Below are 11,347 nucleotides of genomic sequence, written 5' to 3'. Positions count from 1 at the left end.
TAGCTCATTTAAGTTGTTACACAGTGTGGAAAAGTCGCCAATATTATGTTGTTTATTATTACCAGTTGAGAGGCGACGCTAATGAAAACGTGGCTGCTACGTCATGGGTGTCTATAGTTTTAATGCAGCAGACCTTTCTGTCCTCTCATCCAAGTTGGAGTGAGCTGTGCCGACCACCTTAACACTATTCCTGTCTGGTTGTGTGTGTCCCATTACACAGGTATTTTATGTTTGTTAAGTATGCATGTTAAATATGTTACGTAGCGTAGCCACGTTGGCTCAGGTTCACTATGTTATTAGTTAAAGGCCATTAATTAATGTTTGTTGAGCAGAACTGTGTCACTCCTGAAGGTGGCAGCAGAGCTCAGTCAGTCAGCTGTTTGTGGATCTCTTCTGTTGTTGAGGGAAGATAAAAACTAAATGGACATTTGGAGTTTGGGGTAAAGAATATGTATATATATATATATACATATTGAAGCACAGGTGGTTATACCTGCTGGGCATTTCTGCCTGTCACACCTCCGACGGTGCCATTGGGCCGGCTGCAGGGTCGTCAGCCGGGAGCCACCCTTCACTGATGTTTCGCTCCATTAATCCCGGAACATCTCAAGGTGGTGGAGCAGCGACAGGGACGTCTCCCTGCCGCCCCCTGCAGCCAGCCTTAGGACCCTCCTTTTCCCCACGCCTTGTCCTTTCTACGAAGCCAGAGCCAGAAGCTCCCTTGCTCAGCCTCCTCCGCAAGTTCTTTGAGCGCCGTTCTAAGCTTGGAGCCTGTGATCCCCAGGGACCTCAGGAGCCGCTGGGTGGATGTTCCAGCATAGCCTCTGCACCCGACTTCTACTGGACGGGTGACCGCCCTCCATCCTGCTCGAGTGCACTCAGCTGCCAGTACTTTTCCTTCTTTCTCTCGAAGGCAGCCTCTATCCCCTCTTCCCATGGGACAGTCAGCTCCGCCATGATAACCGTCCTTGTAGAGGTGGACCAGAGCACAATATCTGGCCGAAGGGATGTTAGTGTTATTTCATGCGGGAACTTTAACTGCCGGTCAAGGTCAGCTCTCATATTCCACTCGCCTCCAAGACACAGGAGAGACCGCCCCCTCGCACTGCTGCTCTGGCCTTTGCCCCCTTGCTGAACAAACTGGATCAGCCGCTGAGATGTTGCTGGGCTGGCCTTGTTTACCTCCAGCCTGCGTGTCTCCAGAATTTCGGCTAGCTTACGCAACACCCGGTCGTGGCGCCATCTGTACCGGCCCTGCGTTAGCGCTGCCTTGCATCCAGAGAGGATGTGCCGCAAAGTGGGGTCTTTGGAGTTGCAGAGTTGGCAGGTCTCCTCTGTGCCATACCAGAGGTGAAGATTCCGGGGACTGGGAAGGGTGTCATATGTGGCCCTGATCAGGAAACTCAGCCTTGCTTGGGGCATCTTCCACATGTCTGCCCACGTGATGGTTCGGTTTATCACCGCCTATGTATATATACCAAAATAATACTGGTTAACAAATTAACACGGTTCTACAGATATAGAGTTTATTCACTTTTTCATCGTGGAAGAGTGATGCAGAACTGAAGGAGTTCACTAAAGTTGGACAAATATTGACAGATTTGAACTTCCCAGATCAATAACTCATAAACGACATGTTGTTAAAACAACAACGAGGGATCTTTCTAACCATAGTGAGGTAGACAACGAGCTACAAGCTAATTTTAATCACTACGAGCCTTTAGTCCTCTGAGCAGGATTTAAGGTCACATTTAACCTTGCGGAGTCCAGCAGTCTACATATACACATCAGGGACAACAGGTAAGCTACTTCAGATGTTAAATGTTCAGGATTCAACAGTGAAAGTAACAGTACCTACACTACATGTACCTCTGGCTTCTCTTTTAACAGGTCTCCCTAAAGCAGCACTGATCTCTCACTCCAAACTGTGGAACATGGCTTTCCTTCTGTCTGTAGCAGGAATGAACTCCAAAGATGTGATTTATATTAGCCTCCCTCTCTTTCACACCGCCGCCTTTGGGGGACTCGGTGCAGCCATTGACAGAGGTATGCACACATTTGCATTAGGACTGTCAAACGTATTAACGCAAATTAATTTTCTTTAACGCATTAACGCAACATGCGTTTTTTAGGTTGTAGTGTGGAGTGAAGATACTGGCATCATATCAAACTAGAAAACCTAAAGAATACTTACTACGTACTAGCCGTCAGGAAGGAGGTTAAACAACGCTCACAACTTATGCTACGTTTTGGTGAGGAAAAACTGGTATGACCATTTTGAAAGGGGTCCCTTGACCTCTGACTCGATGATTTGTGAATGAAAATGGGTTCTATGGGTACCCACGAGTCTCCCCTTTACAGACACGCCCACTTTATGATAATCACATGTAGTTCTGGCCAAGTCAAAGTCAAGTCAGCACACTGACACACTGACACACTGACAGCTGTTGTTGCCTGTTGGGCTGCAGTTTGTCATGTTATGATTGGAGCATATTTATATGCTAAATGCAGTACCTGTGAAGGTTTCTGGACAATATCTGTCATTGTTTTGTGTTGTTAATTGATTTCCAACAATAAATATATGCATAAAAATGTGATAGGGTAGCACATCCCACTTGTTTAATTGGCTCACATCACAATAGACATACGTTTACGCATTTTGGCACAGAGCCTTCTTCAGAGCGTGTGAAGTATACAGATTCAGTTCAATAATATACACAAGGGCAGAGTTAACACACAGCTGGGAATTGGATCCAATTATTTGGGAACCAATCACTTTTCCTATCACATAGCTCTAGATACAGGGACCAATCACAGGCATAGCCTATAGTTAAATCTAATCCAAACCCTGTTACATACAATGTTGAGCTCCACAAAACACTGTTCCTGACCATTATTGGTTCACTATTAAGACCATACACTAGATGGCAGTAGGGGGACACTTGAATAAACCTCATTCATTTTTAATTATAGGCTAGTCTTCCAGATGATCCTGTATCACCAATAATCCATATTGCCTGTGTGGATTGCAGTTTTGTGCTCAGATATTCGTTGTTTAAGGGGTCGTTTGGTTTGTCCAACATATGCTAGACCACAGGTACATAGTAACATGTAAATCACATGTGTTGATTTACAGTTTCAAACAATAAATATATACATACGTTTACATAAAGCAAGCATATTGTCCACACCCATTTAATAAGAGTATGAAATACTTGATAAATTTCCCTTTAAGGTACATTTTGAACAGATAAAAATGTTTGACTAATTTGTGATTAATTGCAATTACATTTTTTAAGCAATTGACAGCTCTATATTTGATATTTGATAAACTGTTAAGGGATTGTTTTACCAGCATCAGTGATTTTGTTAAGGAATAAGATTGTTTGTGAAGATTGTATCTATATATTATATTTGTATTGTCCGTAAATCCAATGAAAAGACCAAAACCAAAAATGCATTAGTCTCTCAATACTTCCCTACCTTATGTGTGGCACTCAACCCAAGAACACTGTAGTATTTTTGCAAACAACACTCAGACATTAGTAAGTTATGTATTTGTTGACGACTATTTTCAGCTGCAGATTAATACACATTTGGTGCACTGGTTTCCAATCAGGGATAGCTCAGCTAATGAAAAAATATAATCTAATTTTAACTATATTTCTTGTCACAATAACAAATTACCCACCAGCAATCACGGGTTGGTGGGAAGTGAGTCCTATTCAAGTCAGCCTGAGTCAGCTGTAAAACCATTTGCTGCAACTGCAAGTTAGTGAAAACTAGTAAATGTCATGGATAAAAGATTGAAACATGCAGCTTCAACTACAAACTTGACCAAAAGTCCTGGCTTAGACATTGACATATTTGTGTCACTTTTATACGATTATTAGTGTTAAATAACATCCAGTTTAAAATCTTTCTGTTCATATTGACAGATTTGGATTATGACGATGAAGCGAATGAAGGAGTACTTGAGCTCAAACTGTGGGGGTAAGTCAGACAAAAAGGTCGGAAGCAAGAGCTCTGGTGATTATTCACATTGAGCAAAAATTACCTTCAGTGACAGTTTTCATCGTAATTAAGGAAAATGTCTCACAGTGCAACAGTGTGGCTCGTTGATGTGTTTCCATAGTTTTCAGAAAATAATGGAGGTCTGTGGTGCAGAGGAGCAAGTCCTATAAGGCTTTGTTACACAGACAATATTTGCTTGTAAATCAATTCATTGTTGGTTTTGGTCTTTTCATGGATTTGTTGACAAGAAAAATATTGAATATCACCAATGTTATCCTATAAGAGTGTTATTTCTCATCCTGTTGCTGTGTAGGTATCACAGTGGCTTTGAGGAGTACATTTTCTGTATCGCAGTTCTGGGTCGACTGCATAAAATATAACGTCACTGTCATTCTGTATATAGGTGAAACTATGCGTTACCTCTGCAACACACCAAATGTACAGTATGTCACTAACATTAATGGTATTACTTCATTAAACGTCATCATAAATAAAAAAAACAAAAAACAAAGCTGTTGTCTTTTCCCTGACAGAAACCCATTGATCGAAGCCACAAAGTGAGACTTGCGGTAGGCAACGGGATCAGAGCCGATGTTTGGAGGGACTTCTTAAGCAGGTTTGGAAACGTTCAAATCAGAGAGTTTTATGGAGCAACTGAAGGGAATTTTGTTCTGCTGAATTACATCGGCAAGATCGGAGCTGTTGGCCGACACTCCTTCCTCCTCAAGGTAAAAGCTCATATTTCATTCCACTTTATGAAGTAAAAGCTGTCAATCAATAAGTAATGTTTTGGCTTTTCTTTTTACATCTTGCAGAGGTTTTATCCATATGCTGTGATCAAATACGACATAGATAAAGGAACGCCTGTGAGGGATTCTTCTGGTTTCTGCATCGAGGCTGCCAAAGGTGTGTTGAGGTCATTTCCTCAATTTTCTTTTTTCCCCAGAGAATATGGAGACCTGAAGTGCAGTTTACATTTTATCATTTAAAGTTACAAATAGTGGGTTTTGTATTAGAAAGAACTCGTTCAATTCTTATTTTGAAAAGCAAGGCCCATCCCTTGTTCCCTGTTAACATATAGTAAGAGTTGGGGGCTTTTATTTTGGAGAAAAAAAAGCCTCTTCTAGAGGGTCCAAGAACTGGGCAAGATCAATATCAATATCATGTGACTGTGTACAGTGTATGTGCTTGGGAGCGGGTGGTTGGTAGTCAGTCAAGGTGCAAATCAAATTAAGGCAAGATTAAAAAATAAAGAAATAGATGAGTAAAAGATGTTGAGCTTAAGTTGAGCTAAATACTCATATATTTGGTCCTAAAACAAAGTATTCGACAAAATGAAATTTTGATCTCTCTTGTATTCAATTTCCGCAGGTGAACCTGGACTTCTGGTATCTGAAATATCAATGGAGGCTCCGTTCTTTGGTTACAGTATGTGAGAGACCTGCAGCAAACTGAGAAGAAGAGGCTACATGACGTCCTCAAGAAAGGAGACTTGTACTTCAACACTGGTGACCTGCTGTCCATTGGTGAAGATAATTTCTTCTACTTTCAGGATCGAGTTGGAGACACTTTCAGGTGAATTCATATTTCAATTTCAGCCACCTAATTTAAAGTAATGCTTAAAAACCTCAACGTTTTTTTGTTATTATTGTTAATAGATGGAAAGGAGAGAACGTGGCTACAAATGAGGTGGCTGACATCATCACACTGGTTGGCTGCATTAAAGAAGCCAACGTGTATGGAGTCAAAGTGCCAGGTAATTTGAAGCACACAACCAGTCTGTCCTTTGATGCCTCAGTATCGTTTATTATTGTATCGTATATATATAAATTATATCGTATGTCAGTCAGTTGTTTAATGGAGTGTTCAGGTGGTTCAAAGTCAGTAAATATAATCTTTACAAGGTATTTTGCACTCAGATCTCTGTTCTGTTGAACTATTTAACCCATCCTAAGCATTTAGTAGCAGTGAGCTGCTTTGAAGCGTCCACGGAGCAACTTGGGGTTTAATGTCTCGCTGAAGGACACATCGACATGCAGACTGTAGGATCGAACCGCCAACCTTGTGGTTGAAAAAACGACCCGCTCTACCTACAGCCACAGCTACAGCCGCCCCCTAAACTCAAACTTTTAAGCTGCCCTCCATTTAGCTTTATGAGTTTTAGGGCCCTTCTACTGTGCATGCTGGCACACTAACGTGGCTCTACTGAGTGTTAACGGTATTAGTAGCCTAACACATGCGCTTTTCGCTCTGTAAAAGTTATCTTTGTAAAAGTTACACCAAAAACTAACTAAATTATTTTGCTTAAAGTAATCACGTGACTGGTTTGTTATCATATAATGGTGAAAGTGTAAAAACTAGAACAATAAATTCTGAGTCAAGCATAAACTACACTGTTTGCTAATGTTTGCAGTCTGGATATGTTGCTATAATCAAAGGGCATTACAGGGAAATAAAAGTTTGGATAAATATACAATTAACCAGACACACTGTTTGCCAGGAGTACATAAGACCAGGACAATGATTTCAACTGATCGATGAAGAAACTGGGGCAAGGGGCATGGTACCATAAGCTCAAGTATCATGCCACTTGCCCCAGTTTCTCAGTGGTATTGTTGAAATCATTGTCCTGGTTGGCCTGAATGCATCATTGCTTTTGGTCTCTGCAAGACCAGACTAGGGAGGAGGATCAGGTTCATCCTGCCATTCAGGACTTCTTAAGGATCCACTTTTGCTGGTCGTGTCTCTCAGAGGATCCTACTGCTGAACTGTGACTCAGCAGGTTATGTAATCCTTATGCTATGTTAAGCAATCAGAGGTGGCAAAGTACAGGCTGGCAGCACAGAGGGCAAAGTTCAAATAAGTAAACTGAAAAGTCTTCTGAAAATAACAGGAAGTCAGTTTCTCCAAATGATTTGGCCAATTCAACAAGGTCAGCAGTTACAGTTGCAGCAGCAGCAGTGGAGGAGGAGGAGATTAAAGCTTCAGTTGGTAACCTTAAGCAAATATGATAAAAAGTTATTTTATAAAACTGTCACTATATCCTGACAGTAGTGCATGAGACAGATAATTTGTGGAAAAAAATCATGTTCCTCTGCTTCCCCTTAGTGCTCCTAATGGCATTTGCAAGTTTCTACCCCACCAAAACAAAAACAACCAATCAGAGCCAAGGAGCCTCTGGGCAGATCTCAATCACTGCTCGCGAAACTCGCAAACTCTGATCAAACTCTCAAACTAGGCAGCGCTGATCAAATATGAGTCAAGATTTTATTACTGTAATGCCTATTTGTTAAATGTTTTCAGAAACATATTTGGTGTACTGTTTGGCTGTAAGATGAGAAAGTTTGTGAACCAGCCACCATGTTGACAACATTCAAGCCAAAACCAAGCAGCGCCCACCGTCCGGAGCAAACTTTCTCATGTCACAGCTAAACAGTACACTACAAGATGTTTCTGACAACATTTGAGGCGAGAAATAGGCATCACAGTAACAGAATATTGATTCATATTTGATCAGCGCTGCCCAGTTTGACCGTTTGATTGGAATTTCGTGAGCAGTGATTGACAGCTGCTGTAGAGACAGCTCGGCTCTGATTGGTTGTTTTCCTTCGGCGCTGTGAAATCTTGCAAATGCTGTTAGGAGCACAGGAGGACACAAAGGAACGTCATTTTTTCAGATTACCTGTCTCATGCACTATGAAGTTACCAACTTCATCTTTAAAGTAGTTGCAATACTTCTTCTCAGAGTCATAACTCTGCCACTAAATCTTGAAACAAGATAGAGACAGGATACATATACCCTTAACTTACTGAATCCATGCAACATCATACTTCCTGTATTTGTTTTCCCCAATCAAGCGTTTCACTTCCCTCTGTGATGGCAAGCTTTTCACCCTTCACTTTTACTTTTGGCTCTGGGCGCATTACATGTTGTATGAGCTAGTTTGTTATAAACCTACCCCAGCCTTTAGTCTCTAGTTATGAGTCAAGCTCCAAAAAAAATGGATTCCACATTTCCCAGAATGCAACCTGATGGCATCCTTCAAAAACTCCCCCAAAACCACCTAACTGCTGTCTTCTGATTGAACTCTTTAACGTTTTCCAGGTCAGGAGGGGAGAGCTGGAATGGCTGCCGTTACTTTAAGTAAAGGACAAAGATTTGACTCAGCAGGGGTTTTTAAACATGTTGAAAACTCCCTGCCGTCCTACGCGAGGCCACGTTTTATGAGGATTCAGGTGATTTTTCTTCAGACATGTAATATTTTTTCCAAAGCATCTTGACAGTTTCAGCATTTTTTAAATTTCCCCCTTAAAACTCACTTTACTGTGATTACAGAGCTCCTTGGACGTCACAGGCACGTTCAAGCACATGAAGGTGAAGCTGGTGGAGGAGGGTTTCAACCCAAATCAAATGACAGACCCGCTCTACTTTCTGGATGAAAGAGACAAGAATTACGTCCCACTTACGGTGGTCATATTCAACTCAATTACATCAGGGAAGATCAAAATCTAAAGTGGCTTTCGTTTCCTCTCTGTTAAAGGAAAAATCCACCTGCTTCCACGGTAACACAGCAGCCACCTGTAAAGTTCAGTGCATTTGAGGAGTTGTTTTGTGATAAAGTCTTGTGATTTAATCTTTATCTATTTACATTTGTTCTTCTACTTCTGCAGTAATTTCATACATATCTCAAAATGACTTTAACGCTCCTCCAGAGAACATGTTTGAGCTTGTTGCACTAAGATGTAATAGTTTCACTTAAACCTAGAAAACAAGTTTTTCCAGTGAAGAAAACTGGGAGCTTGATATTCAAACAGTGACATCTCGCTGCGTATATTCTGGTCTATCGAGGCTATTGTCTGTGTAGGAGCTAGAATCTGTGCCTTACAAACAATACATTTCTTCTGGTATGATTGTTGAATGTTGCGTCCGTCCCTCTCTTTAGCGCTGTAGGATTTTAGGGGATGTGTTATTCAGATTTTTCTGATCAACATTGTGAATTAAATTTGAAATCTTATTTTCTATAAATTGAACTCTGGGCCTTTATTTGTGCTCTACAGAGTTTTAAATGAACAGTGTGTAACATTTAGAGGGATCTATATTGGCTGAAATGGAATATAACATTAATAAGTATGTTTTCTTTAGTGTATAATGAATAAAAGTGTACCTGAAAATAAGAATAGTTGTGTTTTTGAGCCGTTTATATACAGTAGCTCAGGATAGACAAACCAAACACTGGCTCTAGCCACCATAGCGTCAGCCATCGTAGTTCTCCGACACGCTTGGCACACAGGAGAAGTTTCACCACTAGATGCTGCCAAATCCTACACACTGCACCTTTAAACAAGATTTGATTTGGAACGCAAGCACAAATTCATGTGGTTTCTACTTAAATCGAATAAGAAAGTAATGCAGTTGCTTGTTATTTGTCCTCCATATGTTACTTAACTACAGCTGAGTAAATTGTCAGGAGAATTGTCATTATAGGTGGTGATATCAACTTTTGCTGTCTAAACCTACAGCATGTTAAAGGGACTGTTTGTAAGAATCAGAAATGCTTGTTAACAGCGACACCTGTGGCCGTTAAGTCAACGAAAGTCAGCGTCGGGCTCGCGCTTGTGCTCGCTCTACATAGACATGAACGAGCAACGCTCAAAACAGTGAGGTGACACACGTAAGCTAAAACCACAATATCACTCTATATTTCACCTGCATGACAGTAATGTTAGCTGACCAGACGAAGGTCTCTCCTAGTGTTGGCTTTTCCTGCCTCAGCCTCCCGACCGCGGCCGGAGGGAGACACCGGCACCCGGTCGGAGACGATAACGTTTCTCGCTGCGGAGCTCCGTCACTTCACAAGACATGGGAAACCTCTGTTGGTCTGGAGGAGCTGCAGCAGTTATTTTTGCACAAATGTCCACTGTACATTCACTAGATATTCTCAGAGCTAAACTAACTCTTCTGCAGTGTGTAGTGTGCACGCATGCACGTGAGGTGGAGCGAGCTGAGTGAAGGCAAGCAGGCAGAGGAGCAGAGGAGCAGAGTACAGCAGAGACTCCGGCCCTAGAGACCAAAGTTACGGTCTCCCCCGCGTCCTCCGACCGCAGCCAACACTGCTCAACAGATGGGCTTCACTACACTGTTAAGAATTTCCCAGTAAAATAACAGTAAAGAGCTGGAAGCAGGGTTGCCATTATTCTACTGTAAAATTAACATTATTATACTGTCGCTGAAATTTACAGCTTTGTACTGTTAATGAAAAATACAGTATATACTGGTTTTTTGATTAATTTCACAGTATTTTACAGTTAATTTACTGTTTAAGGATACATTATACAGCTGTTTTTATCCCTTTCTTTTACATTATCTTACTGATTTGTTTCAATGCACTATTTAGGTTGTATTTTTTACATACATTTTAATAAACATTATTTTTTGCCTAGATGAATAGACTTAGCAGGTTACAGACATAGGAATAGTCACACTAAATACAATTAAAGGCACTTGTTAAGAAAAAGGCTATAATTAAGGCTATAAGGCCCAAAATGTCTGTCTATAGCTGGCTACAAGCACAGAATGCAAACCATAACAACATGTGAGTGAAGAACAGAGCTAATTCACTGATTTTCCAATCATGTACAATGTGTGAGAAAAGAACATCTACAGCTTATCTTATTGCACTTTATTTTTTATTTTCATATGAAGTTCAACACAGCGCCAACAAAAACCTGACACAGATAACAAACCAAATTTCAGAAGAAATAGCATTTCTGAAGACATCTGTCAATCTTACTAACCTTACTTTGTGGAACAGTTACAGAGAGTTGAGCTATATCATAGAGTTAAAACAAAACTCTCAAGTAATATTTTGCCTTATATCATGTAACATGTGAATATACTGAATATATTGCTGAACCTTAAGGCATATCAGTGGTACAAATAAAAAAAAAAATTAACATTAAATACAAAATAATTTGTCTATATACTAATGAGCACCAACACCACCAGACATGTGACATCATGTCCAAGTATGAATATTCAGGCTCTAACAAGGCACATGGATAAGTGTGGAAGTCCAAGTATTGGGCGATAATGGGGGAGTGAGTTAGTGAATGACTTATGGCCCACTCAAAGACACCAGTTCTCTCAATCCAGCCTTGGTAGCCCGCTGACTGTGTGAGAGAGAGATATATGAGTTCCAACATAACTTTCATTGTAACTTCTCACATACAAAATCAGCGTGTGTAGCCCTCATTTCCTCTTATCATGTATGTAATGTAAACTCACCATTTTAAATGAAGTCCCACTCAAGTCCATGAGTCTCCTCAGCAGAGT

At 40.8% G+C, this 11,347-nt stretch overlaps 1 pseudogene; it reads left to right on the top strand.

The window, feature by feature from the left end:
* The first annotated feature begins 1,429 nt into the window (after positions 1–1,429).
* On the top strand, positions 1,430–9,128 carry LOC141766885 (long-chain fatty acid transport protein 2-like; annotated as a pseudogene).
* Positions 9,129–11,347: the final 2,219 nt, after the last annotated feature.

This window comes from Sebastes fasciatus, chromosome 4 (assembly GCF_043250625.1).
Source record: "Sebastes fasciatus isolate fSebFas1 chromosome 4, fSebFas1.pri, whole genome shotgun sequence".
NCBI classification, from domain to species: Eukaryota; Metazoa; Chordata; class Actinopteri; order Perciformes; family Sebastidae; genus Sebastes; species Sebastes fasciatus.
This window is presented reverse-complemented; position numbering and strand designations above follow the sequence as displayed.